The sequence below is a fragment of the Rhamphochromis longiceps genome, linkage group LG6, assembly GCF_057381845.1.
Source record: "Rhamphochromis longiceps isolate RC_006_pf linkage group LG6, R_longiceps_female_GT1.1, whole genome shotgun sequence".
NCBI lineage: Eukaryota > Metazoa > Chordata > Actinopteri > Cichliformes > Cichlidae > Rhamphochromis > Rhamphochromis longiceps.
In genome coordinates, this window is record NC_140562.1 from 43,006,939 (window position 1) to 43,032,688 (window position 25,750).

The following is a 25,750-nucleotide window of genomic DNA, read 5'->3' on the forward strand; positions in this document are numbered from 1 at the left end:
CTGTGGAAACGACCAGTAGAAAAGATGAAGTTAGTCTGGCTCATCTGCGCAGTGGCTGTTGGTAAGATCTAAACAAATACATTTCTACAAAATCATATCAAAAAAAGAAGCTGAGTGTGGGGAAAGAGTTGTCTTTTCAATTTGACTGTTTGAAGGCGTAATTCAGCATTTGGAGAAATGTCTTTACTGATTTTCTTTTTAAGAGTTGGATTAAAAGATTGAGAGGAATCTCATGTCTGTTTTTAAAGTAGAAAGATCCAGTCAGTGTGCATCTGGCCTGATTTAATGCAAAAGAGAAAACGGCCGACTGTAACTGTGTCAGTTTAAAGTTCAGACCTGTGCACAAACAAAGCTTTTGTGTGGGTGATACATGCTAAAATCAACAACAGAGAGAAATGTTAGGAATACTATGGGCTTTATTCTTTTAACCATCTTATATCATGTTGTGGAAAATGTGTCACACTTTATCCTCCGATCCTCTGGATGCTCAAATTAGAACACAGTATTTGTAGTATGTTTTTGTCACGAGCTTCTTTGTATGTAGACAAAAGTTCGTAAGAAGCCAATACACTTAATCAGATGTGTATTGTGTATCAGGACCCCCCTCTCACCACATCGTCCCAATTTTGATTTACGGCCTCAGTCGAACCGTTTCTGTAACTTTCTAAAACCGATGATCTCAAATTCAGTGTGTTACCATTGCCAACCAAACGTTTTACACAAGATGAAATCATGATTTTTTTTTTTTATGACGTATTGCAGCCACCTCCGTATGTCTGGCTTTCAACATTGATACGACAGCCACCCGCATCTTTACTACAGAACAAAAAGATTTCTTCCAAAACAAGGTGCTTCAGTTACTGTCTGACAAGAAGAATGGGTGAGTATCAAAGCTAATCTAAAGATGCAAAGTATCAAAATATTAAATCATATCTGCATCATTAACGTGGTGTACAGCTTTTCTGTGCAAATCAGTGCATGTTTTTTGTTGTTGTCTTATTTCTGTCTGATCAGATCTCACTAAGGCACAATAGAACTTTTTATTTAACGTTTCTCATAGAGGATGGGGACAGGAAATGGACTGGAAAGAAAGTAGGGGAAAAATTTAGCTGGGATTTGATGATCAGAGCACGTTTGATGTCCCAAAAGTGCAAAGATAAAATGAAAGGTCATGTAACTCTAGTTGCTGTCTTAAACTTGGGTAAAAGTAAAGATTACCTTTGTCCTGATCGAGGGAAAAATAAATAACGCCCACACAGCACATTTACTTTCATTGACCCCGAGAGTATTCGTGGTTGTTGTCAATGTGGTCCAGGGGCGTTTTCAGAGACGGTGCCCGTGTTGTTGCTACTGCCCAAGTAATTGAATTCAAATTCAACTGAAAGGTTAAAGTGACATACAGTGGCTTGCAAAAGTATTCGGCCCCCTTGAACTTTCCCACATTTTGTCACATTACAGCCACAAACATGAATCAATTTTATTGGAATTCCACGTGAAAGACCAACACAAAGTGGTGTACACGTGAGAAGTGGAACGAAAATCATACATGATTCCAAACATTTTTTACAAATAAATAACTGAAATGTGGGGTGTGAGTAATTATTCAGCCCCCTTTGGTCTGAGTGCAGTCAGTTGCCCATAGACATTGCCTGATGAGTGCTAATGACTAAATAGAGTGCACCTGTGTGTAATCTAATGTCAGTACAAATACAGCTGCTCTGTGACGGCCTCAGAGGTTGTCTAAGAGAATATTGGGAGCAACAACACCATGAAGTCCAAAGAACACACCAGACAGGTCAGGGATAAAGTTATCGAGAAATCTAAAGCAGGCTTAGGCTACAAAAAGATTTCCCAAGCCTTGAACATCCCACAGAGCACTGTTCAAGCCATCATTCAGAAATGGAAGGAGTATGGCACAACTGTAAACCTACAAAGACAAGGCCGTCCACCTAAACTCACAGGCCGAACAAGGAGAGCGCTAATCAGAAATGCCCAAGAGGCCCATGGTGGCTCTGGACGAGCTGCAGAGATCTACAGCTCAGGTGGGGGAATCTGTCCATAGGACAACTATTAGTCGTGCACTACACAAAGTTGGCCTTTATGGAAGAGTGGCAAGAAGAAAGCCATTGTTAACAGAAAACCATAAGAAGTCCTGTTTGCAGTTTGCCACAAGCCATGTGGGGGACACAGCAAACATGTGGAAGAAGCTGCTCTGGTCAGATGAGACCAACATGGAACTTTTTGGCCAAAATGCAAAACGCTATGTGTGGAAACTAACACTGCACATCACTCTGAACACACCATCCCCACTGTCAGATATGGTGGTGGCAGCATCATGCTCTGGGGGTGCTTCTCTTCAGCAGGGACAGGGAAGCTGGTCAGAGTTGATGGGAAGATGGCTGGAGCCAAATACAGGGCAATCTTGGAAGAAAACCTCTTGGAGTCTGCAAAAGACTTGAGACTGGGGCGGAGGTTCCCCTTCCAGCAGGACAACGACCCTAAACATAAAGCCAGCGCAACAATGGAGTGGTTTAAAACCAAACATATCCATGTGTTAGAATGGCCCAGTCAAAGTCCAGATCTAAATCCAATCGAGAATCTGTGGCAAGATCTGAAAACTGCTGTTCACAAACGCTGTCCATCTAATCTGACTGAGCTGGAGCTGTTTTGCAAAGAAGAATGGGCAAAGATTTCAGTCTGTAGATGTGCAAAGCTGGTAGAGACAGACCCTAAAAGACTGGCAGCTGTAATTGCAGCTGCGAGGTGGTTCAACAAAGTATTGACTCAGGGGCTGAATAATTACACAGACCCCACTTTGCAGTTATTTATTTGTAAAAAATGTTTGGAATCATGTCTGATTTTCGTTCCACTTCTCACGTGTACACCACTTTGTGTTGGTCTTTCACGTGGAATTCCAATAACATTGATTCATGTTTGTGGCTGTAATGTGACAAAATGTGGGAAAGGTCAAGGGGGCCGAATACTTTTGCAAGCCACTGTAGAAATTCTGAGAGCACAGGTCAGAAAAACTCTCTTTTTAGTGATTATCACGAGTGTTGTTGTGTCCACAGGACACTTGTCACTGCACCAGAACAGCTAGGACATGAAGAGACATGCACATCTGATCTGAACCTGACCCACAGCTGCATCATTGTTCCAGGTACATTAATGCGGTTTTTGAAATGCAAATGACATGTTTAATCAGGACATTAAAAATTATTGCCACAGTATGGAGGTTGTATATGAAACAAAGCTGTTTTGAAACCATTACTAAACTGGATTTGTAAGAGTTAGCTCACTCAAACCGAATGAGCACCTACTCTGCAGCTGCTGCAGTTTCCAGAGTCACATTCAAGATTTTATTTTAAATTCAGCTTTGTTTTTTGTTTTTCTTTCATATTGCACCAAATCACAATAACAGTTGTCTTACTGCACTTTATATTGTAAGGTAAAGACTCTACAATACTACACAGAAAACAGAGAAACTCCAACAGTCATATGACCCCTTTGACCTAACTAATGATTTAATGCAAATAGGTGTATAAACACATATCAGTGAGTGAAAAAGAAACACTCAGTGCATCATGGGAATCCCCCCAGCAGCCTAGACCTGGGGGGATTAACTAAAAGAGGATTCAGGGTCACCTGATCCAGTCCTAACTATATGCTTTTTTTTAAAAAAGGAAAGTTTTAAGCCTAATCTTAAAAGTAGAGCTAGTGCCTCCAAATCCAAACTGGAAGCTGGTTCCACAGAAGAGGGGCCTGAAAACTGAAGGCTCTGCCTCCCATTCTACATTTAAATACTCTAGGAACAACAAGTAAACCCGCAGTCTGAGAGCAAAGTGTGTCGGGTCACAAATTTGGAACCCAATATGATAACCTTATCCCACTAACGCTGTGGAGGTCCAGCGTTTCAGATCCAATTAAAATCAAATCACTCAAAAAGGTCCTCTGGAAATGAGTGGAATTCTTTGAACAGAGTTTATTCAACAGTGATGAACAGCAGAACAGTACATTTACAGCAAAAATAAAACATAGAGAGCAAGCAAAACAAATGATAGTGCCTTAAAACACAAACAGAAACAACACACAAAAGACAGACAGGAAAGAAGCACCAGCGGGGGATAATGACCCTCCTCCTCCTCCTGCAGGTACCCTTTCATCCTTCATTCTTTCTTTTCATCTGCCACTTCTGATACATACGACCCTACACCATAACTTCTCACACACCAGTCTTTCATCCGTCATTGAATTTGTGAGTTTTATGGCCAAAGTCCAAAAGTCTGCAGAAAGGCAGTTAACAGTTAATCAGTTCAACAATTATGTTGGGTGTGCAAGCCAGACATAAACTGCTATCTATGCTGAGTAAGGATTTTTTGCTTCGCCGCCTGGCGTTTGAGACAAGAACCAGAATCTCAGGTACATGCCCAACGAGGACCAGGTTTGTTTGCTGTATAGCCATAGAAAGGGCTGTCTGCTTTTGCTGTACAGCCATTTAAACGGCCGCATGCTTTTAATGTACAGCCATGGAAAGGGAATACACATTTTATATACACATATATGTATAGGCCTGAATCCGCTCAGTGAGATCTTTAACAAGACTGGCTACGGAATGGAACAGTTGTCAGCCACCTCCTGTACATGGATGACATCAAGCTGAAACTCAGTGTGGAGAAGTCTGAAGGGATTGAATGCACAAACTCTTAAGACTTTATTTTGCCCATGTTTAATATTAGCAACTACAGTTATAACAGGATATATGGCAGAAAGTAAGGAGAAGTATAATAGGTTTATTGTAGGGTCTACCTTACAATATAAAGCACCTTGAGGTAACTGTTGTTGTGATTTTGCACTGTATAAATTCAACTGAATTCAATTGAATTATAATAGGTACCCTTTAAAGGGACGAATTTATAGGATCAGCCTGTCCAAACAGCTAATCTTGATATTTTTATTAGTCATAGCAGAATAAATTCTCATACTTTTACTGTTTTACTGTCATATCAGTAGTGCTATTAATTATTGGCACAATTTAGACATCACAATGTCTATTAAGGCCATGTGAAACTGCAAACTGCAAGAAACATCATCTAGATCACGGCAAAGACTACAGTTCACCTGGTCTGGTCCATTTAAAATCAAAGTGGACTGTATGTGTCCCACAATGTAAAATGAGTTTTAATTCCCAGAGCGAGACAGGGTTTTTTCTATTGCAGAATGATGTAGTGTATTTGTATTTTTAATATAAGGTACTAATCTGATGTTATTGTCACAGAAATTTGGCCCGAACACATGCAAGTACCCATCAGGCAATTTGGACTGTCGATATCTGAGGACGCCATGCGCTCTCAAATCACTGTAAGAAACACTCAAAAAACATTTCCTCTGACAATATTCAAAACAAAAAAATGATCTCAGATCATACTTCTTTGTCTCGTTTAAAACCTGATGTAGGTTTGCAGCCCACGTGCAGTGCATCCATCTTGTAACACACTCTGAACAAAGTGTGTTACAAGATGAAACTCGACCGTGGACCGTCCACCCAAGGTAAAAAAAATATTGGGGACGGCGGGTTCTAGCGGTAAAGGCACTGTCTGTGTCCAGCAGACCGTAGTGGTCAACAAAATGTTTGAACTTGACAACTATGAAGCTTCAAGTGTCTCACCAACACACACAGAGCACTCTGATTGATTCTAGTTCAGTTACATTAGAAACAGTGGCTGAGTACAACTGTGAGATCATAATTATTGCATTTGTTAATTAAATAATGTTCATGCTTATACATGAATCTTTGTTTCATCAGACCAGAAAATCTAGTAGGACTGTTTGAGGTATATTTATGTCTGTTTCCATCTTCCAGGCTAAATATTTTCATGCTTTTTTCCCCCAGAACGAACAAATAAGTCTGTGGAAGTCGTTTTTTTATTTGATGGATCAGCGAGTATGAGCGAAGAAGAATTCAACAAAAATAAAGACTTCATTGTGGAGATAATGGGCAGCCTTAGGGACACGCCAGTAATGGTCATTATATATTGATGTATATAAACTATACATTATACAGTGGGGCAAAAAAGTATTTAGTCAGCCACCGATTGTGCAAGTTCCCCCACTTAAAATGATGACAGAGGTCAGTAATTTGCACCAGAGGTACACTTCAACTGTGAGAGACAGAATGTGAAAAAAAAAAAAATCCATGAATCCACATGGTAGGATTTGTAAAGAATTTATTGGTAAATCAGGGTGGAAAATAAGTATTTGGTCAATAACAAAAATACAACTCAATACTTTGTAACATAACCTTTGTTGGCAATAACAGAGGTCAAACGTTTACTATAGGTCTTTACCAGGTTTGCACACACAGTAGCTGGTATTTTGGCCCATTCCTCCATGCAGATCTTCTCGAGAGCAGTGATGTTTTGGGGCTGTCGCCGAGCAACACGGACTTTCAACTCCCGCCACAGATTTTCTATGGGGTTGAGGTCTGGAGACTGGCTAGGCCACTCCAGGACTTTCAAATGCTTCTTACGGAGCCACTCCTTTGTTGCCCGGGCGGTGTGTTTTGGATCATTGTCATGTTGGAAGACCCAGCCTCGTTTCATCTTCAAAGTTCTCACTGATGGAAGGAGGTTTTGGCTCAAAATCTCACGATACATGGCCCCATTCATTCTGTCCTTAACACGGATCAGTCGTCCTGTCCCCTTGGCAGAAAAACAGCCCCATAGCATGATGTTTCCACCCCCATGCTTCACAGTAGGTATGGTGTTCTTGGGATGCAACTCAGTATTCTTCTTCCTCCAAACACGACGAGTTGAGTTTATACCAAAAAGTTCTACTTTGGTTTCATCTGACCACATGACATTCTCCCAATCCTCTGCTGTATCATCCATGTGCTCTCTGGCAAACTTCAGACGGGCCTGGACATGCACTGGCTTCAGCAGCGGAACACGTCTGGCACTGCGGGATTTGATTCCCTGCCGTTGTAGTGTGTTACTGATGGTGACCTTTGTTACTTTGGTCCCAGCTCTCTGCAGGTCATTCACCAGGTCCCCCCGTGTGGTTCTGGGATCTTTGCTCACCGTTCTCATGATCATTTTGACCCCACGGGATGAGATCTTGCGTGGAGCCCCAGATCGAGGGAGATTATCAGTGGTCTTGTATGTCTTCCATTTTCTGATGATTGCTCCCACAGTTGATTTTTTCACACCAAGCTGCTTGCCTATTGTAGATTCACTCTTCCCAGTCTGGTGCAGGTCTACAATACTTTTCCTGGTGTCCTTCGAAAGCTCTTTGGTCTTGGCCATGGCAGAGTTTGGAGTCTGACTGTTTGAGGCTGTGGACAGGTGTCTTTTATACAGATGATGGGTTCAAACAGGTGCCATTCATACAGGTAACGAGTGGGGGACAGAAAAGCTTCTTACAGAAGACGTTACAGGTCTGTGAGAGCCAGAGATTTTCCATGTTTGAGGTGACCAAATACTTATTTTCCACCCTGATTTACGAATAAATTCTTTACAAATCCTACCATGTGGATTCATGGATTTTTTTTCACATTCTGTCTCTCACAGTTGAAGTGTACCTCTGGTGCAAATTACTGACCTCTGTCATCATTTTAAGTGGAGGAACTTGCACAATCGGTGGCTGACTAAATACTTTTTTGCCCCACTGTATGAGTAATGAGTAATGAGTATAAGTAGTAACGTATATTTTTGTTGTTGTTTGTTCCGTTTCCAGTTTGCAGCAGTTCAGTTCTCTTTTACAGTCCACAAAGTGTTTGACTTCAACGACTATGCAGCTGGACGTGCTCTCGATAAACTTATGAAAGACAAACATTTAAAAAGTCTCACCCGCACACACAGAGCCCTCGAGTTTGTGTTGTAAGTTGTGTTAAAAGCAGCAGGATCAATACAGCTGTGAGATAATGAGCACTGTATTTGTTCATTTATTCATATTTTTAAATGTTGTTTATTCTGAGTGTTGCTTTGCTTTTGCATTTGATTCAGAGATGAAATCTTTGACAACCCAGCTGCAGGCGCCTCTCCTGATGTTACCAAAGTTCTGATTCTAATCACAGACGGAGATCCCTCTGATACAGACAGGAATGGGATCTTTAGAAGATACGATGATAAAAATATAATTCGTCTTGTCGTTGGGGTAGGATGTGATGTGTTACACCAGTCCCAACAGAAAAATCAGATTTATCCGTTAGACAAATAAATGTGATCATTTTGTGTCACATAAACACTCTTATAGTATTAGACTGTTTTATTCACTGTTATTTAGATGATACACAGTCATACTAAAGTAGAAATGCATCATGGTGTCAGTCTCAGCACAAACAGCTCAGCAGATTTCAGTTCTTAGTCCAGTTTTTATTTCCCATGCTGATGTCAGACTTTGAATTTCATGTTTTCAAGCAGTATTCTGATTTCAGGTCGGACATGCTACGCTGCATAAATTCAGGGCCATTGCTTCAGAGCCAAAACATAGAAATGCCTTCAAAATTGAGAACTATGATGGACTCACAGGAGTGCTGGAGAATTTACAGAAAAAGATATTTACTGTGGAAGGTGATGTTAAACTTTGTTCCCTGTTTTGATAAATACATTTACAAAAATCACTGTTATCTTCCTGGTGTGGACCAGTGGTGGTCACATGTATCTCTTTATTTATTTAGGCTGCACAGCTCCTCTGGCAGAATTCAGTGGATTCAGTGCTGTTTTCAAAAAGGTGAATATCTAACTTCAACTCAGCTCAGGTCAATTCAGTTTTATTTATATGGCAGCTAATCACAACAACAGTCACTTAATATTATAAAGTAACGACTTTAAAATAATAAAAAAAATCACATAATCTCCACACATTTGATGTCCAGATAAGTTATTGATCTATAATCCAGCAGCACTGATTTTATTTCTGTGAAGTAAAATCAAATTTTCACTGGTTTGTGGCAACCTGCTCTTTCGAGTGACAGTTCAGTAATTTTTTAAAGCGATAAAATAAAAAAAATAGCTTTACTTTTTATATCTATACATCCTTCTATCAATTTTCTGAACTAGTGAGCACCATTTGTGGTTGTGGGGTCCTGGAGTGTATGCTGTCATGCTGCGTGAGACTTTTTGTGTAATTGAAACATTATGTGATCATCTCATTGGTGTAAATATTGATTCTAGCAGTGTGACATCAGGGTTTAGAAAGGCTGACGAAATTGAACAATTCTGAATAAGCGCTGAATGATTTGCCTTGAAATCATGTTCTCCACAGGATGCAGAGTAATCACTTTAATTATGCTCATTCATCTAAAGGGAGTTTTTCCTTCCCACTGTTGTCAAAGCGCTCGCTCACAGGGGTCATCTGATTGTTGGGGTTTTCTCTGTTTTATTGTAAGATCTTTACCTTACAGTATAAAGCACATTGAGGCAACTGTTGTTGTAATTTGGCACTTTATAAATAAAATACAATTGATTTGTATCTATGTAATATTCTAAAGTCAACATTTTAAGTTGTATCTTCTGTTATGATTACGCAGCACAGATGGATTTCCCGTAGATTTGAGCTATGCTCTGCATTTAGCTGTACTGTAACTGCTAAATATTTCCATTGTTGGACATTTAAGTTCAGTTATAATTTGTTTTAGGTTTGCAGCACAACTGCAGTCAGCAACTGTTCCGACAACTCCTACCTGAATATTGTCTGTCACCAGATCCCAAATCTTCAACAAACCTCTTCTTCTGTTGTTGAAGGTAAAACTGTTTTTTAAAGTTTTATATGTTCCTGGTTACATTCTCTTTAAAATTGTTCAAAATTTTCCCCCCAGAACGAACAAATAAGTCTGTGGAAGTCGTTTTTTTATTTGATGGATCAGCGAGTCTGACCGAAGCTGAATTCAACAAAAATAAAGACTTCATTGTGGAGATAATGGGCAGCCTTGGGACACGCCAGTAATGGTCATTATATATTGATGTATATAAACTATACATTATATGAGTAATGAGTATAAGTAGTAACGTATATTTTTGTTGTTGTTTGTTCCGTTTCCAGTTTGCAGCAGTTCAGTTCTCCTCAACAGTCCACAAAGTGTTTGACTTCAACGACTATGCAGCTGGACGTGCTCTCGATAAACTTATGAAAGACAAACATTTAAAAAGTCTCACCCGCACACACAGAGCCCTCGAGTTTGTGTTGTAAGTTGTGTTAAAAGCAGCAGGATCAATACAGCTGTGAGATAATGAGCACTGTATTTGTTCATTTATTCATATTTTTAAATGTTGTTTATTCTGAGTGTTGCTTTGCTTTCGCATTTGTTTCAGAGATGAAATCTTTGACAACCCAGCTGCAGGCGCCTCTCCTGATGTTACCAAAGTTCTGATTCTAATCACAGACGGAGATCCCTCTGATACAGACAGGAATGGGATCTTTAGAAGATACGATGATAAAAATATAATTCGTCTTGTCGTTGGGGTAGGATGTGATGTGTTACACCAGTCCCAACAGAAAAATCAGATTTATCCGTTAGACAAGTAAATGTGATCATTTTGTGTCACATAAACACTCTTATAGTATTAGACTGTTTTATTCACTGTTATTTAGATGATACACAGTCATACTAAAGTAGAAATGCATCATGGTGTCAGTCTCAGCACAAACAGCTCAGCAGATTTCAGTTCTTAGTCCAGTTTTTATTTCCCATGCTGATGTCAGACTTTGAATTTCATGTTTTCAAGCAGTATTCTGATTTCAGGTCGGACATGCTACGCTGCATAAATTCAGGGCCATCGCTTCAGAGCCAAAACATAGAAATGCCTTCAAAATTGAGAACTATGATGGACTCACAGGAGTGCTGGAGAATTTACAGAAAAAGATATTTACTGTGGAAGGTGATGTTAAACTTTGTTCCCTGTTTTGATAAATACATTTACAGAAATCACTGTTATCTTCCTGGTGTGGACCAGTGGTGGTCACATGTATCTCTTTATTTATTTAGGCTGCACAGCTCCCCTGGCAGAATTCAGTGGATTCAGTGCTGTTTTCAAAAAGGTGATTTCAAAAGGTTAAAACTGCACACATTCAAAGTGTAAATTATTTACTTGTGACGAGATTAAAATTTCTCAGTCACGGCTAACCTGACATACACAGGTGCAGCTAAAGCGCAGATAATAAAGCACTGACTACTGCTAAACTTTACTTTTACTTTCTAAAATTTTAAATTCTTATTGTTTGTAAAATAAAATCCGCACTGACAGACTTTTTGACACAAAGAGAAACACTGGAAATGTGCTAGAATTGTAAAATGTACTCTTCAGTCTTTCTGTTTGTAAAACAAGTTGTTTTAGAAATCAAGAACTTTAATTTGAACCTGTACCCGACAATCCACTAATATTGGATTTTGAATATCTCACCAGCTACAGTACAGCATATCACCAATAGATTCAGTGAATCAAGAGAAATCTGTACACAAGGGACGAGGCCAAAAATTAATATTGGATGTCTGCTATTTTCGGGGCCCCAGGCAGCAATGCATTAAGATGGTGAATAATTATTTCATGGAAATCAGATGAGCATGGGCTCAGGAACACTTCCAGAAATCACTGTCTGTGAACAGAGTTCACCATTCCATCCACAAACGCAGGTTAAAGCTCTCTCATACATATGTCTGTGAAGGTTCTCAGTCATCCAGGTCATCGTAGTCAAAGGAGCTTGCAAAGAAAAGCGTCTGGACTTCTTTAAGTTACTTGAAGACGTTTCACCTCTCATCCGAGAAGCTTCTTCAGTTCTAAGGTCAAATGGTGGAGAGTCCCAGATTTAAACCCAGTGGGAGTTTCCCCCCACAGAGGGACAAAAGGACCCCCTGATGATCCTCTAATCACCTGAGCCAAGGTGTGAAAGCGGGTGTGGGTCCCAATCAGCCAGAGTTTCGGGTGTGTTCATTGTGAAACCTGGCCCCACCTTATCATGCGAATTCCTGAGGTCAGATGGCCCAGGATGTGAGTGGGCGTTAAGGCGTCTGGGAGGGATCTCAAAACTGGATTATAGATGGCAGAGAGTTGGTGTCGTAAACCCCCGCCTCTGTTCAAAGATGGTCGCTCACAGTGGACATAGATGCTTCTTTCACTCCTCTTTCAAACCATCTGTCCTCTCTGTCCAAAATGTGAACATTGGCATCCTCGAAAGAGTGTCCTTTATCCTTAAGATGCAGATGGACTGCTGAGTCTTGTCCTGTGGAGGTGGCTCTTCTATGTTGTGCCATGTGCTTGTGAAGTGGCTGTTTGGTCTCTCCAATGTAGAGGTCTGAGCATTCCTCGCTGCACTGTACAGCATACACCACATTGTTAAGTTTGTGTTTTGGCGTTTTGTCTTTCGGGTGAACCAGTTTTTGTCTGAGCGTGTTGCTGGGTCTGAAATACACTGGGATGTCATGCTTGGAGAAAACTCTCCTGAGTTTCTCTGATACACCGGCTACATAGGGGATGACAATGTTGTTGTGTCTGTCCTTCTTATCCTCCCTCGCTGGTGTCTGGTCTTCTTTTCTGTGCCTCTTTGCTGACTTTAAGAACGCCCATTTAGGATAGCCGCACGTTTTGAGTGCTTCCTTTACATGTGTGTGTTCCTTCTTTTTTCCTTCAGGCTTAGAGGGAACATGTTCTGCCCGGTGGTGTAGGGTCCTAATTACTCCAAGTTTGTGTTCCAAAGGGTGATGGGAGTCAAAGAGGAGGTACTGGTCTGTGTGTGTGGGCTTCCAGTAAACTTCGATGTTGAGTTTGCCGTTCTCTTCAATGTGCACGGCGCAGTCCAGGAAAGGCAAACAGTTGTCCTTTGTGTCTTCCCTGGTGAACTTGATGTTTTTATCCACAGCGTTAATGTGCGCAGTGAAGGATTCCACTTCTTGTGTCTTGATTTTGACTCAGGTGTCGTCTACATATCTGTACCAGTGGCTGGGTTCCTTTCCACTTCCTCCATGTAAAGGTTGGCTACAATAGGTGACACGGGGGAGCCCTTGGCGCAGCCATGTTTTTGTCTGTAGAAGCCTTCATTGTATTTGAAATATGTGGTGGTAAGGCAGAGGTCTAACAGTGTGCAGATCTGATCGGCTGTGAAGTTGGTCCTGTCTTCTAAGGAGCTGTCTTCTTGTAGTCGACTACAAGAAGACAGCTCCTTAGAAGACAGGACCAACTTCACAGCCGATTCTGTTCAAAAATTTGATATCTTTCCTATATTCTCTTGTGAATAAAACAATGTGTAATGTAATGCAAATAACTGCAAAATTCTGTTGTTAATTACATTTTCCACAGCATCAGCATCAGCAACATGAGTTGCATCTCCACTGTAGTTATTGAAATACAGAAAAATCAGTATGCTGCTGTTTTTTTTGGAGTGATCGGATGCATTTTATGTACAGCAAAGAAAACAAACCATAAAAGCTTTACTTTCCCCAAAAAATCCAAAATGTATATCAAACTCAAAATATGAAAACAGTTTGAAGAAACTCTAATAATACATTTTAAACTGTCCGTCAATACAACTACAGAATGTCGATTATTAATTAAAATAATAATTACAGTGGATCATTAAACCCATGAATGAGACTATAAATGCAATTTCTCTGCTTCAGATTATAACCAAGCGTAGCCTTAGTAGTGTGCTTTAAGTGATAGTGGAAAAACATCATTTTCCTACAGTTCCTATCACTTAATGTGAACGAGGCAGCTCAAAATCTCCTTTTTAGCTGAGCTTTGCTTCTTTGTAAGCGTTCTTATTTTAATTCATGACTGATTTGTGACATTACCTCATCACTGTTACTGGTATCTCAGTTCCTCTCTGTCTCTGTTCAGCCTGAACTGTAATCAGATGTTTCTGTGAGCAGGATAGCCTGATCGTGGGTTCTGTGGAATCGAACAGCTGGCGTAGTTTTCTCCATAGACCTCAAGAACGAATGCAGGGTTACCTGGGTAAACCCATTTGTTTTTTTTTATTATTACCTACTATCTATATGATACCTGCTACTTTAATAAGATTACTTTTCTATGACTTGAGATACCATAGTGTAGCACATATGAGATCCAGAGTGAACATTTAGCAGATTATTATTTGGCTGTTGCAGGAAATTCCATTTCCATCGGAAAGAAAAACGGTGTTCCTTTGTATTTCGTGGGTTTACCAGAGTTTGAGCAAACAGGACAGATCGTTTTCAGACACCACTGCATACACTGGACAGAAGTGCAGAAAATTCGTGGAGAACAGGTTGGTAACTGGAAATATCATGATTTTTAAAAATATTCAGATTTGAGCTAAAGCATGGAAATATTTGTGCCAAAACTTTTGTAAAAGTTTGGATTTTGTGTCATATTAAGAGGACAGCTCTTAATAACTGTACTACTTTGAAGCTGTGTCTTTGGGTTTGGTTTTGACTTTCTAAATCATCCTTTACACTCAAAACATTTTTAGATTGGTTCCTACTTCGGTGCTGAGCTGTGCTCATTAGATGTTGATTCAGATGGGAGCACTGACTTCCTGCTGGTAGGAGCTCCACAGTTTCATCTGCCTCAGGTGAAGAAAGAAGGCCGGGTCTACATCTACTCTGTGAGTGATGAGGTGAGCTATAATAAAAACTAAGATCCAGTGTGACACTGTGTGAGCTTTAAAGCTGATAAAATACATGCATGTGTTTTCATAGTCCATTATTAACATCCTCGTTTCCTATTAGACTGTACTGGAAAGTAACCAGGATGTGACGGGACCATCTATGGGTAGATTTGGCACCACCATATCCAGTCTTCCAGACCTGAATGGAGATGGACTCCGAGACGTAGCTGTCGGAGCTCCGCTTGAGGATGATAAGAGCGGGGCTGTGTATATCTACCATGGCAACAGGCAGAGAGGGATAGTCAGCACTTTCAGCCAGGTGACACCGACAATACTACTGTGCAAAGGTCTTGAGCCACATGTCATGTCTTTATATTCTGCTTTTAAAATGCTAAGTAGGTGTAGTGATTTCTTGCAAACATGTGCAAAATACATGGAAATACGATATAAGAGGCAAAAATAGAGTTTGTACAGTTATAACAAGCTTTGGACTGCCTCTATTCTTTTACACAGCCCGAACTCTCTTAGGCAGGTCATTTCTTTCTTGCAATTGGTAGTCTTCAGGATTAGTTCCTTAAAGGACATTCAAAGCTTCTCTTTGGATGTTGGCTGCCTTTTGTTCTCTATAAAGATGATCCCACACTGCTTCAGTAATGTTGAGGTCCAGGCTCTGGGGAAACCAGTTGATGACTGTTAGTGTTCCACTGTGTGCTTTTCTATAAAGGTATACTTTTACTGTGTTGGCAGCGTGTTTGAGATCATTGTGATGCTAAAAAAAAATGTAGCCATCGGCAATCAGGCGCTTTCCAGGTGGATCAAAATCTGACTGTACTCTTCCGTGTTCATAATTCTGTAAATTGTGACAAATCGTGAACCCGACTGGCCATTTAACGACAGCCCCGAACCATAACAGAGCCTCCACTGTGTTAGTTCAAAAGAAATTATCTTTTTTCTGTCCAACTCTGTTATCTTTGACATTTTTGAAGATTCCACTGAAAATATTGTGTGGAATTTCCTGCATCTCTAAAAAACAAATCAAACGACACGTGTCAAAAGAAATTGAATTAGAAGAACAATTTAGATAATTTCAGTCTTTGAGTTTTGTTTATGCTTTAATGATTCACAGGTCAGTGTTTGTCACGGCTGGCGGAGTGAGCCGTGTGGAGTGGAGGAAAAGGAGGACCCAAAATGCAGCAAACTGATGATACGAGTGAAGTTTATTTACACGGTGGCAGTGGCAAAAACAGGCAATGAAGCATGAGTAATGACAAACCTAAACTGGGAGAAACTAAAGAGCAAACCTGAAATCTTACAAAACGGAGAGCGGAGCAGAGAGACGCAGACCAAGGACCAGGATACCAAGAAACACAGACGAGCCGACAACGAACACAGACCGACACCCACTATATATACACACACACACAAGGTAATCGGGTAATCGCACACAGGAGGGAAGAACAGCTGATCTGAATACACATGATGACTGGAGGACACAAGCTGAACACAATGACAACAGACACAGACTTTCAGAACAAAACAGGAAATCTAGAACCCGAACCGGACACAAGGGGGGAGGACACAGAATAACTAGAACAGAGGGAAATAATCACAAAACACAAAACGCTGGGTCAACGACCCAGGACCATGACAGTGTTAGGTGGTTTTAAAAATGAAAAAAATGATCAGGTACAAGAACTGGACCGAAAATGAATTAAAAATGTTTTTTAAAAAAAAAGCCTTTAAAAGACCTTTATTACTTACGTTATTATCAAAGATTCAGGAGGAAAATTATTTCTATAACCTTCAAATCTTATAAACCATCAGAAAACTGAGGCACAAATGATGGATCTGCACAACACTGTTGCCCCTCCATGCTTGCCTCTTGATTGTTTTAGTAATGCTGTAATATAACTTCAAAGATATGACAACCTGCCCAAAGAACTTTGTGTCCAACACTAGTTCAAATGGTGGGTTTAGAACATGTAGAATCTCTGTTTCTCTGTCAGACTCCACAACCTGCCAGCCTAAATGTATTCAAGTCAAAATATTGTAGAATAACGACTGAACGACGTGCAGAGCCTTTTCTCTTTTTTGTCTGTGCTTATGGAGTTGTGTTCGTACACTCTCAAAACCCTCTGTGCATTTGCATTGAAGTTTAATTATCTGCAGCATGATAATATTATCAGACTTACACTTATGAGAGCACACAGACATGTAATGTCATCTGAAAGAGGTATTTAGACTCGGCTCTAATATCTTCTTATTTCAGAGAATCATGGGAAAAAATATCGACCATGGGCTGAAATTCTTTGGAAGGGCCATCTTTGGGGAGCTCGGGGAGGATGGACTCCCGGGTGTTGTGGTTGAATCACGTGGTGCAGCTGTTGTATTCAGGTGAATATTATATGAACACTGCACCTATAAAAGAAGCTAAGCGACAGAAGAAGCGACAATCTATTTAAGTTCATTCGCTTCCTTTCAGATCCAAGCCGGTCTTCAACGTCTTGGCTCGTCTGTCTTTTCACCCTGAGAACCTTGACGCCCTGAGTCCAGATAAAAATGTAGCTTTGGTTAAAATAACGGCATGCTTTGAAAAGGTCGAAGCAACAAAGAGCAAAGCAGGTAAGTTTGTCGTGATGAGCGGACAAATGTGGAACATTTAAACTGTTTTTTAAAAATCCAGATTAATGTGTATTTATTTAATGTGACTTTTTTTCAGGGCCAGTGAGCTCAGCATTGAACATCACATACACACTTAATGTGACGAGTCAAGCAAGTCAAAGTATGTTCAGTCAGACCCTGAAGCTGAGAGATGAAAACACCTGCGTCAGCTACTCCATCAACAGAGCAGTAAGAATGCTGAACATCATCTGTTTATTTATTCACTCTCTGATGACTTTAACACATCGTTCAATCACCACTTTTCCTTAAAGCGCCAGTTTTGTGAGCTGTTTTAAGCCATAGCACGCACTATGGACATGTCACATAAGATTCTGAATTTAGCCGAGCCTCAAAGGGCTTGGTGCCATATAAAAGACATTTTACATGATTATTTTACACTTTACATTTACCTGACTGACTGCCCCTCGCAAGCTTGGGGTTTAAACCATTGAGAAAAGGTGGGCGGGGATTTGTCTACAAGTCCTTTTCTTTTTCCACGCCCTTTAGGGTTTGCCACAGGAAATCATTTGACTGCAAGCTTTGGACATGCTTAATTAAAGGCATTATATATCGCCCTTAATATCAATAATCAGGTTTATTTATATTGTACCAAATCACAATCACCTCAATAAAGATCCTACAGAAAACACCAGCAATCATGCAGCTTCCTATGAGTTGGCACTCTGCAGCAGTGGAAAGCAACACTTCCCTTTCAACAGGAACAAACCTCAGGCACAACCAGTGGAGGGACAGCCATAGATCTCCTGTTACTGGTTGGGGGTGAGGGGAGGGAGACAGGACAAGCTGTGGAAAACAGACAGAGATTAATAATAACTAATGATTAAATGCAGAGTGCTGAAGAATGAAGAGGTGCTTGCGGAACAAAATCCCAGCAGCATAGTCCTAATGCAGCGTAACTAAGGGAGGATTCAGGGTCACCTGATCCAACCGTAACTATAAGCTAGGGGCAGGCAGACCCTGATCCTGTATCCAGAGACCAAAACACCACAGACAACAGCAGGATAATGTCGTCTTTTTAATTTAATTTAATTTAATTTAATTTTAAAAAAATCAAACAAATGGGTATTAAAATGGGTGAATCTGCTCATTTAGCAGCAGTGTGTGTGAAATGTTAGGTGGATAAGATGAGGCGATTTGTAGCTACATTAAAAAAATGAAATAAAAAAAATCCCAATGAATCTACCTGAATGATGCAAACGGAAGTGAAAAACTCATTTTCATCAGTATTAATGCTTAGTTTTTAAGGGTTACTCTAAGCAGTGGCAGTCCTAGCCAGGTGGCGGAGGGCTTTCACCTCAGAATCTCATCTCTGCTTTTCGCGGATGATGTGGTTCTGTTGGCTTCATCGGGTGAGGGCCTCCAGCTTGCGCTGGAACAGTTTGCAGCTGAGTGTGAAGCAGCGGGAATGAGGATCAGCACCTCCAAATCTGAGGCCATGGTTCTCAGCCACAAAAGGGTGGAGTGCCCACTCCGGGTCGGGGATGAGTTCCTGCCCCAAGTGGAGGAGTTCAAGTATCTCGGGGTCTTGTTCGCGAGTGATGGGAGAAGGGAGCCGGAGATCGACAGACGGATTGGGGCTGCAGCTGCAGTGATGCGGACGCTGCACCGGTCCGTCGTGGTGAAAAGAGAGCTGAGTGTAAAAGCGAAGCTCTCAGTTTACCGGTCGATCTACGTCCCTACCCTCACCTATGGCCACGAGCTGTGGGTAGTGACCGAAAGAACAAGATCTCGGATACAAGCGGCGGAAATGAGCTTCCTCCGAAGGGTGGCTGGCCTCTCCCTTAGAGATAGGGTGAGAAGTTCGGCCATCCGGGAGGGGCTCAGAGTAGAGCAGCTGCTGCTCCACATCGAAAGGAGCCAGCTGAGGTGGTTCGGACATCTGACAAGGATGCCTCCTGGGTGAGGTGTTCCAGGCATGTCCCACCGGGAGGAGGCCCCGGGGCAGACCCAGGACACGCTGGAGCGATTATATCTCTTGGCTGGCCTGGGAACGCCTTGGTGTTCCCCCGGATAAGCTACTTGTGTCAAGCCAGCCTCCAATTCGAGACTTGCAGTCAAGCCAGCCTCCAGTTTGTTTTACGTTCCCTGTGTATTCAAAGTATTACGGGAATGGATGTGGAAACCGGATTTCAAAATAAAAGCCAACTTCGAGTGAATTAACAGATATGTTAAGAACATAATAACATATAATTTAGTTTGTTTTTTTTTTTTTTTACAAACTCTAATGTTAGATCTATATGACACAGCCTTGTACCCTAATTGTGCCCTGTCACTATCAAGGCCATCTTATTTTGGATTTCAAAGTAAAAGCCCTGTGAATCTTCATTTTTGAACTACTCTTTCAATGACTTAATAATGCTCTTAAAAGCAAAAGTCGTATTTCCAAATACTATTTGAACTTTATATCAACACTTTCCAACCACAGTCTTTTTCACAGTGATACCATATCAATATCAAGTCAGTCTGATTTTGCCTTTCATAGTAATGGCCCTTTGAAATTGCCGATATTTGACTTAATCTTCTAACGATTCAAAATGCTCTAAAATGAAAAATTCTTGTTTCCACAGGGTAAGTCCACTTTAGATCAACAGTATACAGACCCACAGTGATACCATATCAATATCAAGTCATTCTGATTATGCCTTCCAAAATAAATGCCCTTTCAAATTGAGCATATACGACCTACTTTTTTAACGATTTCAAAATGTTCTTAAACAGAATTTTGCGGTTTCCACAGGATAATTTCACTTTAGGTCAACAGTATACAACCTCACGATGTTACCATATCAATATCAAGTCATTCTGATTTTGCTTTCAAAAATAAAAGCATTTTCAAACTGCCCATATCTGACTTGCTCCTGGAACAATTTCAAAATGCTCTAAAATGGCAAATTCCTGTTTCCACAGGCTAATTCCACTCCAGATCAACAGTATACAGCCCCACAGTGATACCATATCAATATCAAGTCATTCTGATTTTGCCTTCCAAAGTAAAAGCCTTTTCAAATTGTCCATAATTGACCTACCTTTCAGTGATTTCAAAATGCTCTAAAATGGAAAATTCCTGTTTCCATAGGGTAATTCCACCTTAGATCAACAGTATACAGCCCCACAGTGATACCGTATCAATATCAAGTCATTCTGATTATGCCTTCCAAAATAAAAGACTTTTTAAATTGTCCATAATTGACCTAACTTTCAGTGATTTCAAAATGCTCTAAAATGGAAATTTCCTGTTTCCACAGGGTAATTCCACTCCAGATCAACAGTATACAGCCCCACAGTGATACCATATTAATATCAAGTCATTCTGATGATGCCTTCCAAAATAATGGCCTGTTGAAAATGCCCATAATTTACCTAACTTTCAGTGATTTCAGAATGCTCTAAAAAGGAAAATTTCAGTTTCCACAGGGTAATTCCACTTTAGATCAACAGTATACAACCTCACAATGTTACCATGTCAATTTCAAGTCAGTCCGATTTTGCTTTTCAAAATAAAAGCTTTTTCAATTTGCCCATATATGACTTACTCTTGGAGCGAATTCAAAATGCTCTAAGATGGAAAATTGCTGTTTCCACAGCATAATTCCACTTTAGATCAATAGTATCCAACCCCACAGTGATACCATATCAATATCAAATCAGTCTGATGTTGCCTTCCAAAATAAAAGACTTTTCAAATTGCCGATATATGACCTACTCTTTTAAAGAATTCAGAACGCTCTAAAAATGAAAATTGCTCTTTCCACAGGATGAATCCATGTTAGATCAAAAGTGTACAACCACACCATGGTACTATGTCAATTTCAAGTCATTCTGATTTTGCCTTCCAAAATAATGGCCTGTTGAAAATGCCCATAACTTACCTAACTTTCAGTGATTTCAGAATGCTCTAAAAAGGAAATTTTCTGTTTCCACAGAATAATTTCACTTTAAATCAACAGTATACAACCTCACGATGTTACCATGTCAATTTCAAGTCAGTCTGATTTTGCTTTCCAAAATAAAAGCCTTTTCAAATTGCCCATATACGACCTACTCTTTTAACGATTTCAAAATGCTCTTAAATGAAAAATTCATGTTTCAACAGGAGAATTCCACTTTAGATCAACAGTATACAACCCCACAGAGATACGATGTTAAGATCAAGTTACTCTGATTTTGCCTTCCAAAATAAAAGTATTTTCAAATTGCCCGTAGACGACCTACTCTTTTAACGATTTCAAAATGCTCTTAAATTGAAAGATGCTGTTTCCACAGGATAATTCCACTTTAGATCAACAGTATCCAACCCGACAGTAAAACCATGTAAATTTCATGTTGGTCTGATTTCGCCTTTCAAATTAATGGCCCGTCGAATTTGTCCATATGTGATATACTCTTTGCAAGAGTAAAAACTTGTACCTCTTGTGCAAGAGGTTCTTTTTTTGGGGGGGGGGGGTTGTTGCCGATGCCCATGATGCCACCCCCCACCATGATGCCGTCCTGGGCAACCGCCCATGTCGCCCGTATCAAAAACCGCTACTGACTCTAAGACTTATCAAATAACAGTGCTTGAGTTTGTTACCATCGTAGTATTTTTAGGCTTTGAAATACCGCGGTAAAGTGAGCCATCATTTGTGAGCCGCGGTCAAGCCAGCCGCCTCCTATCCGCCGCATAGATTTCCTTGCGCTTTTACACCAGTCTTTACGGTAGCGCCTTTTCGCTTTATCCCACACGCGCGCACACAAATTACAATGGAACAGCCCAATACAGTCAATACAATTATGGAAATTTCAGAAATTCATTAAAAATCATCCTGAGTAGTTGAGGTCCAACTTTCAACAGATTCCTTCTCTAGGACACCTACTGTACCTGTGTGCCAAGTTTCAGCCAGATTCACTGTAATATTCCACAGAAATTAATGGAAACTTCTATTCAAGCTAATACAGTCAATACAATAGGATTATGTCAATTTTCAAAAATTCATTAAAAATCATCCTGAGTAGTTGAGGTCCAACTTTCAACACATCCCTCCTCTGGGACACCTACTGTACCTGTGTGCCAAGTTCCATCCAGATTTACTGTAAAATTCCTCAGAAAATAAAGGAAACTTATATTCAATCTACTACAGCCAATACACTACAATTATGTCAATTTTCAAAAATTGATTAAAAATCATCCTGAGTAGTTGAGGTCCAACAACAACATAGACATCTATATTTGCTCAGAAACTCTACTTCATTGATAAGATGAATCCACTACAAATAGTCTTCTGAAAAAATATTTTTCAATTTGTTTCAATTTTTAAAAATATGTTCTTAAAGATTACCGCAAGGTTTAGAATGGAATATGTTTTACTTACTATACAGCGGGTGAGATGATGTAATTTAAAAGCAGACTAAAAAGCAGAGGACAACAAAACTGTGATGAACTAAAAGAGAGCCCTTTATTGTGGCTGATGGAAGAAACTTGAACATACAACAAGGCAAAAGCAATAGGTTACAATAACTGTAATTAATCCTGAAATGGGCGAGACTAAAATACGACTGTTATTAATATTACTGTGACTATGTCAACACTACTACAGACCTGAACATGATGGCGACCAGCAGTATGAGATAAAATATTAAGGGGTACACCCAAGACTTGAACATGAGAAAGGAAAACAGACTCTTAAAACAGGAAACATGACGAATGTATACCTCACATTAACAAACAAGGGCGATTGGAATGAATTGTAATGGTAGGTGACACGAAACGATCTATTTAAACAAAGCAGTAAAGAATGAGCAACTATGAGCTGTCAGGGAGAATTAGAAGAACGTAACAAAGTATCGCCAAATTAAAAGTACTAACTAATAACAGCAAAAACAAGAATTACATACATTGATCAATTGGTTTAAAATGGAGCACTGTAACAAAAAATAATTTCCCCCAGGGATCAATAAAGTATTCTGATTCTGATTCTGATTCAATAGTAATCTTAATCAACAAATACCAAAACTAATGCAAAAAGGGTTGGGTCACAAACCCAAACTGCGAGAATCACATTATTTTCTAAACTTAGTGTAATTTTTTAGAAAAGGTATTAAAATGAAAAAGAATGCAATACAAAATCTAAACGAACAAGCTCTATTTACATTTCTGAAATACATAACCTACATATGTACAGAAAAATCAGAATCGGAGAAGCTTTATTAATTTGACGGTGAAATTGAATAAAAGTTTCCTGTAATTTCTGTGGAATATTACAGTGAATCTGGCTGAAACTTGGCACACAGGTACAGTAGGTGTCCCGGAGAAGGAATCTGTTGAAAGTTGGACCTCAACTACTATGGATGATTTTTAATGAATTTTTGAAAATTGACATAATTCTATTGTATTGACTGTATTAGATTGAATAAAAGTTTCCTGTAATTTCTGAGGAATATTACAGTGAATCTGGATGGAACTTGGCACACAGGTACAGTAGGTGTCCCAGAGGAGGGATGTGTTGAAAGTTGGACCTCAACTACTCAGGATGATTTTTAATGAATTTTTGAAAATTTCCGTAATTGTAGTGTATTGGCTGTATTGCATTGAATACAAGTACCCTTTAATTTCTGAGGAATTTTACAGTAAATCTGGATGGAACTTGGCACACAGGTACAGTAGGTGTCCCAGAGGAGGGATGTGTTGAAAGTTGGACCTCAACTATTCAGGATGATTTTTAATGAATTTTTGAAATAAACATAATTGTAGTGTATTGACTGTATTGCACTGAATATGAGTTTACTGTGATTTCTGAGTAATATTACAGTAAATCTGGGTAAAACCTGGCCCAGAGGTAAAGTAGGTGTCCGAGAAGAGGATTGTGTTGAAAGCTTGGCATCAACTTTTAAGAATGATTTTTAATGAATTTTTGAATATGCAACCAGACTGTCACGATGGCTGTATTGGGCTGTTCCATTGTAATTTGTGTGTCTAGGCTTTCAATCAGGATATAAAGCGAAAAGGCGCTACCGTAAAGACTGGTGTAAAAGCGCAAGGAAATTTATGCGGCGGATAGGAGGCGGCTGGCTTGACCGCGGCTCACAAATGACGGCTCACTTTACCGCGGTTTTGAAACGATGATGACAACGACTTTGTTTCTTACAGAACTATGTGGATGACACATCAACACCTCTCAGGATCAGACTTAACTTCCTTCAACCTGACAGCGAGAGCGCGAGCGCCGTCCTGAGCGTGGACTCTGAAAGAGAGGCTGCCCTTGAGGTAAGTTCAGTCGCCCGTACAGTCTGTATTTACATGCTTATTGTATACAACCAAAGATACAGCTATAGTCATGTCCTATTATATTTACCAAGAGTATTTAGTAGGATTTAATATGAGGTTTGAAGCTTTTTTCTGACCTGCGGTTTAAGTTTGACCTGTTTTGTTTTTTCTTTTACTTTTTACAGATTCCCATTTAAAAATAATGCAGAAGAAGAAGTGAGAGCTGAACTGTTCAAGAACGTATTTCTGATTTTTAGCAAGTAAAAAACATGTTATTATCATGGAGTAATTAAAAGACTTATTGATGAAAACAATGAGAAATAACTTTGTCTTTAAATGTAAAACTTTTCAATTCGTTCTTTCCTAATTTTTAGTTATTTAATTTAGATTCAGTTTTGTTTTATTTACACCCCACATAATCACAGCAACAGTCACCTAAAGCCCATAAAGACTCTGCACAAAATAGAGATGAATGCAGAGAAAACCCCAACAATAAAAACTACCCCCCATTAACAAGCACATGGCAACAGTTGGAAGGAAAAGCTCTCCTTCAACAGGAAGAAGCCTCCAGCATAACCAGGCTCAGGGAGGGGCAGCCAGCTGCTGTGACCAGCTGTGGGTGAGGGAAGGAGGGAAGGACAAAAGACGTGCTGTGGAAGAGAGCCGGAGATTAATAATGACTCATAATTAAAAGCTGAGAGGTGTGTAAACACACAGAGAGTGAGGAAGAAACATCATGAGAAGCTATCAGCAGCCTGGGCCTTCAGTTAACCAGAATCTATCGTTGTTTCACAGAGACACTCTGCTGATGTGTTTAAACGTTTGTCTTGTCAAATGCAAAAACAATAAAATAAAACATATCAAAGCCTGTCACATCACACAGCACTGTCACTAAGCTCCTGGCCCATTTCTATGCATTAAAATTACTGTCATCTTGTGGCCACAGTCAGCTACTGTCGCTGAAAATCTGAACTCTAAAGCATAAACGTGTCAGTTCCTGCCTCTCAATATAAAAAAAGGAAAAACTGTTTGTGCACTAAATAAAACGTTACACTTACCTTGAGGATTTTTCATTTTGTTTTGTTCGTTCTTATTTTTCCACCCTTATCTTTATCTATCTTATTTCCCATTTACCTTTTTTTACTTCCATCTTGGGAATTTGTTTGTACCTTTTATTTATTCCTTTAAATTTTACCTTTTATAATAATTTTATTCAGACTTGTTTCCCATGTTTGTGTTGTAGAAGCACAT

At 39.8% G+C, this 25,750-nt stretch overlaps 1 pseudogene across 1 annotated transcript; it reads left to right on the top strand.

The window, feature by feature from the left end:
* LOC146668816 (integrin alpha-L-like) lies at positions 1-25,513 on the top strand (annotated as a pseudogene). The gene is made up of 24 exons (XR_014912183.1): positions 1-61; positions 763-880; positions 3,072-3,160; positions 5,276-5,547; positions 5,891-6,021; positions 7,732-7,874; positions 8,001-8,151; positions 8,432-8,567; positions 8,675-8,727; positions 9,635-9,740; positions 9,815-9,960; positions 10,039-10,181; positions 10,308-10,458; positions 10,739-10,874; positions 10,982-11,034; positions 13,859-13,943; positions 14,096-14,235; positions 14,440-14,586; positions 14,699-14,896; positions 16,847-16,971; positions 17,060-17,199; positions 17,297-17,427; positions 24,383-24,499; positions 24,685-25,513. The product of XR_014912183.1 is annotated as an integrin alpha-L-like (transcript).
* The last annotated feature ends 237 nt before the right edge of the window (positions 25,514-25,750 follow it).